The sequence below is a fragment of the Balearica regulorum genome, chromosome W, assembly GCF_011004875.1.
Source record: "Balearica regulorum gibbericeps isolate bBalReg1 chromosome W, bBalReg1.pri, whole genome shotgun sequence".
NCBI classification, from domain to species: Eukaryota; Metazoa; Chordata; class Aves; order Gruiformes; family Gruidae; genus Balearica; species Balearica regulorum.
This window is the reverse complement of record NC_046219.1, coordinates 6,529,373-6,534,582: the sequence shown is the minus strand read 5'-3', so window position 1 is coordinate 6,534,582 and position 5,210 is coordinate 6,529,373. Positions and strand designations below refer to the sequence as shown.

At 49.3% G+C, this 5,210-nt stretch overlaps 1 pseudogene; it reads left to right on the top strand.

The window, feature by feature from the left end:
• Positions 1-695: 695 nt before the first annotated feature.
• Positions 696-4,584, top strand: LOC142599292 (G2/mitotic-specific cyclin-B1-like; annotated as a pseudogene).
• Positions 4,585-5,210: the final 626 nt, after the last annotated feature.

Sequence of the window (5,210 nt, the reverse complement as noted above, 5' to 3'; positions counted from 1 at the left end):
CGCCACGGTAACGCATTGGGGAGGGTCCGTCGGCAGCCAATAGGGAGGCAGCGGGCGGTCAATGAGCGGCAGCGGGTGCGAGATTTAAACCCACGGTGGCTAGGCTGGGTTCTGCTCTGTTCCTATTAATCCTCTCTACTATGGCTCTTAGCGTCACCAGGGTAGGTGTGGGCTGGGCAGAGCGGCCTGCTGGGGCCTTACTGTTATGTAGGGGAAAGTGTGGCTGGGGAGCGGGATGTCATGCTGCAGGTGGGGGAGCACGTTACTCGCCTAAATTTGTGGCGGCGGTAGTGGGGCGGGGAAGAGGTGGCCGTGCGGCCCTCCCGCGTCCTCTTCCTTTTGTTCTCACCTAGAAACATTTTAGCTTCAAGGGGAGAGAGAGGGGTGCAGCAGGGTAACCCTCCTGAATTCTTTCCACCAGTTTCTCCTTGGTGGGGGGTGGTGTGTGTGTGTGCGCGCGCGCGCTTCTCCTGGGTCACCTCCCCTTAGTCCTCCCTAAACCTGAGGATCGGAGGGGATACGGGGTGCAGTTACGCAACCCCCCAGGTCTGCATCTCTAACCCTCTGGTTTCGTAGGGTGCAGCCATGCAACCCTTTCCCTAGCTCCTCCCCTTCAACCCAACGGTTTGGGGGGGGCGTGCGCGCAACTCTTCCCCCAGGTTCTCCTCCTCTAACCCTCCAGTTTCTGAGGGGGGATGCAGCCGTGCAACCCTCAGGTACCCCCTCTAATCTCGCCGCTTGTGGCGTGTACACCCGGTCCGTCACCCCCCCCGCTTGATCACCCGTTAGGGTGCAGCTGACCGTCTTTATCTCTCCTCGCAGCACACCCGGATGGTGGCCGATACCGCAGTGAAGAGCAGCTTGCCTGCTGCCAAACGCAGGGTGGCGGTGGCGGCCAAGGCGCGGCTGCGCCCCCGCACGGTCCTGGGGGACATCGGCAACCGCGGGCTGCCGTCAAGAAGGCGGCGGCGGTGGTGGTGGGCTGTGGGCGGGAGACGGGGAGCTGGGCTACTGCCCCCCCCCCCCCCAGAAGGTTGCGCCTAGGAAGGTACTGAGGGCCGCCGCGGAGGAGGCGCCGCTGCCAGCCCCGGAGCCCCAGCCAGAGCCGGGCTAGGTGCTCCCTCACCAACCCTGGTCTGCGCTAACCCTGCACCGAGGCTGGGTTGACTGGGGAGCACAGCCTTACTTGGTGCCCCTGAAACAGGGGTTATGAGTCCCTGCAGTGCTCCCACACTGCAGGGCTGCTGGTGCAGCTTGCACCATGGGAGCCTTCGATTGGCCTGCACTGGCCTGCAGAGGTGCTGCCCAAGCTGATCCCGTGTTTCCTTGTAGTTGGAGTCTCTGTCTCTAACCCCCATAGAGATGCCTGGATGTGCACTGTCAGAGGACATGCTGCATCAGGCTTTTTCTGATGTCTTGCTTGATGTGAAAGACGGTACTGACATAAATCTCTGCAGTAAATATGTAAAGGACATCTACAACTACCTGAGAGATCTTGAGGTTGGTAGTAGTAGTTCAGAACTGCAGGAGGATCTTCTGCTGACAATTACAGTGAACTTGTTATAGGGATGGTTTGGAGCTGGTATTCACTTTCACCTATGGATTTTTCAGGATGCACTAATTAGTGGTTTCTCAACTTAAAATACCACAGTAAACTGAGCTGATAACATAAACAGATGTTGGCTGTTAGACCAGTCAACTAGTAGTACTAGTATCACTCTCTCTTTAGCCAATCTCTATTAAATGAAGAAACCTTATGCCCTATGGCCTATGCGGTATGCTTGTACTGAACTGTAGTACCTTAAGGTGCAACAGAGGCTAGGCATTGCAAATGTTTGGGCTAAGTAACTAGATCTATTAACCATATTCCTTCCACAGGAAAAACAAGCTGTCAGACCCAAATACCTAGCAGGCCAGGAAATCACTAGGAATATGCATGTCATACTAATAGACTGGCTTGTGCAAGTACAGATAAAATTCAGACTGCTGTAGGAGACTGTGTACATGATGGTTGCTGTCATTGATCACTTTCTGCAGGTGAGTGTCTCTTGCCCAGCATCAGATGATGCTTTTTCCCCTAAGCTAGAGCATAATGAGTAGTGATCAATAACACCATACTTGGTTAGACTTGTTACCCTTAACAAAATATAGTTGACCAACAAAGGGCATTTGATGTTGAATTGCATGCATCATATAACCCTCTCAACTATGAACAGTGACTTGATATATCCAAGCTGCTTGCTTCCATCCCTGAATTGATCTCAAAGCCTTCTAATACCCCTGCGGATGCCAATAGAAGTAACAGATGTGCAGTTATTCTGTATATGTCAGTATGAACATCATGACATAGAACAAACCTTATGTATGCTACCTTGAAAAGCTGTGTTCTGAGCCAAGTCATTCAGATAAATCCCTACTGTTGCTTACTACAGGACAATGCTGTTTCCAAGAAGATGTTGCAGCTGATTGGTGTGTCAGCTATGTTTGGTGTCAGCAAATAGGTAGAAATACATCCCCCAGAAATTGGAGACTTTGCCTTTGTAACTGATCGCACTTACACAAAGTCCTAGATCTGCCAGATGGAGATGAAGGTCCTGCGAGGACTGAACTCTGATCTGGGTCACCCCCTCCCTCTACACTCCCTAAGGAGGGCTTCAAAGATTGTAAAGGTAATGCTGAAAAATGGGTGTTACTGTAAGCAGTATCTGAAAGATACAACACTTGACTGTGGCAGTTTGTTAAAATGGTTCAAAACTTTTAAGTATTGCAACAGTTTAGCGACTGAGCAGTCTCCCATGTAGAAATGGGTCTTGTTTGTCTGGTTTTGGTCACATGAGCTTAACCCAGTGTCGCAGTTTAACCCCAGCCGGCAGCTGAGCACCACGCAGCCGCTCGCTCGTTCCCCCCCCCATCAGGATGGGAAAGAGAATCAGAAGAGTTAAAGTGAGAAAACTCATGGGTTGAGATAAAGACAGTTTAATAAGTAAAGCAAAAGCTGCGCACACAAGCAAAGCAAGGAATTCATTCACAACTTCCCATGGGCAGGCAGGCGTTCAGCCTTCTCCAGGAAAGCAGGGCTCCATCGCACATAACAGTTACTTGGGAAGACAAACGCCATCACTCTGAATGCTGCTGCTGCCCCCCCCCCCCCCCCCCCTTCCTCTTCCCCCAAGCTCCTTATAAGCTGGGCATGACGTCATATGGTATGGAATATCCCTTTGGTCAGTTTGGGTCACCTTTCCTGTCTGTGTCTCCTCCCAACTTCTTGCGCACCCCCGGCCATCCTGCTGGCAGGGGGGTGTGAGAAGCAGAAAAGGCCTTGGCTCTGTGTAAGCACTGCTCAACAACAACAGGTCTATATAACAAAAACATCTCTATATTATCAACGCTGTTTCCAGCACAAATCCAAAACATATCCCCATACTAGCTACTGTGAAGAAAATTAACCCTCTCAGCTGAAACCAGGACACCCAGCCAAAAACAGAGTTAAAATGCCTGCCTAGTACTTCAAGTGACTGCTATTGAAAGGAGTAGTCCTATGCTATGAGCGGCCTAATACAGCGCAGAACTGCTCTGTGATTAAGCCACTTGAATTTCAAGCCTATAGCTCTGAAAATATTTGTTAAGGAAGTATTTCTCCCTGCTTGACTAAACAAAGGCTTGACCGGATGCTCTTGCCTTGGAGATAGCCAGTACTCAACTCTGACTTACTGCAGGTGGACTTAGAACAGCAAACTCTGGCCAAGTACCTGATGGAGTTGTCCATTGTGGACTATGAAATGGTTCACTTCCCTCCATCCAGGACTGCAGCTGCTGCTTCCTGGTTGGCTCTGAAAGTCCTCGATGGAGGAGAGTGGGTAAGTCATGCTTGTCAGACCACCTCCTGGTTTGGGACTTGGTGTGCCTGTGCATCAGCTTAAAAAGCTGCTCTGGGCCAAGTGCATGCCTTCTCTTCCCTTGTGGTATCTTAGCATGTTCTTGTCTCCCCTTGGCCCATTACAAGGGGACAGAAGTAGGGCAGTAACTGTCAACCCTCCCTTGTTAGAAAGGAGACTGCAAATGCCTGAGCCCAATAGAAGACAAAGAATCCAATGAACTTGGATCTGTTCTAGTAGGCTTGTCTAATAACTTCCCTTCCTTTCAGGCACCAACTCAGCAATGCTACATGTCTTACCAAGCACATGGTAAGAATTTCATGGTGCAGGTGGGGAGTATATGTGGTCAAGTGTCAATGCGTGGCTTTCTGAAGTTAGCTTAGCTGTGACTTGAATCACTGATATCAGATTTGTATCAGACCTGCTCACTTCAGCTGAAGATCTCTAACTTGCCAAAGTGGCATGAGCCGGCCATGATCTGGTCTTGGGTGGTAGAACTGGCTTGGCCTGCCCACTAAGCCTCAGATGAGCTGGAGTAGTGTAAGTTTATGAACAGGGTGAAATTAAATGAGCTTATCCCTTTGCAGACAATCAAGAACAAATACGCCAGCAGCAAAAATGGCAAGATAGGCACCCTTGCACAGCTGAACTCTGCTGTCATACAGAATCTAGCAAAACCTCTGGCCAAAGTGTTATAACTTCTACATGAACTCAAGCAGAATGTTGTCACATAGTGCTAATGTGTATATAATGTATCTTATTTGTGTATTTCAGGCTTTTAATAAAGAACTCTTTTTGCCTTTTACTCCAGTGCTGTCTTATTTTGTGTTCTTTGTGATAGTACAGTTGACTTTTTCCACTACATCTGAGGCATCTCCATAGAGGCTGTGAATAGTGAGCTCTGGGATTAGCTCTTCGGAGTTGCTGAGCCTCCAGGTAGGTGTACAGGCAGGAGTGTTGGCATAGGCTCCACTAAATGTGGCAGATCTAGCTGCTGCCAGATTAGTCAAATTAAGTTCCACAGTTAGAGTGCAGCTCTTAAATATTTATTGTAGTGTATTTTTGTTAATAACTTATCTAGTAACTATCTGGAAAAATACCTGAGAGAGGGGGCTGCCTTGTTCCTTTCTTGTGCCTGCTACAAGTCAAGGGTTTTTTTACTGGGAGGGCTTGGTGGTGAATAAGCTCAGCAACTAACAAATGTCCTTTTGATGACCTTTGACACAAGGTGACTAACACAGGTCTTTGATTTAGGTCTAACTATCACAAGGTAGGTCTGGGGCTGTCCTCCCTCACTGCCCGGTACGTTTTTTGGCTCTACTTTGGGGGCCATTT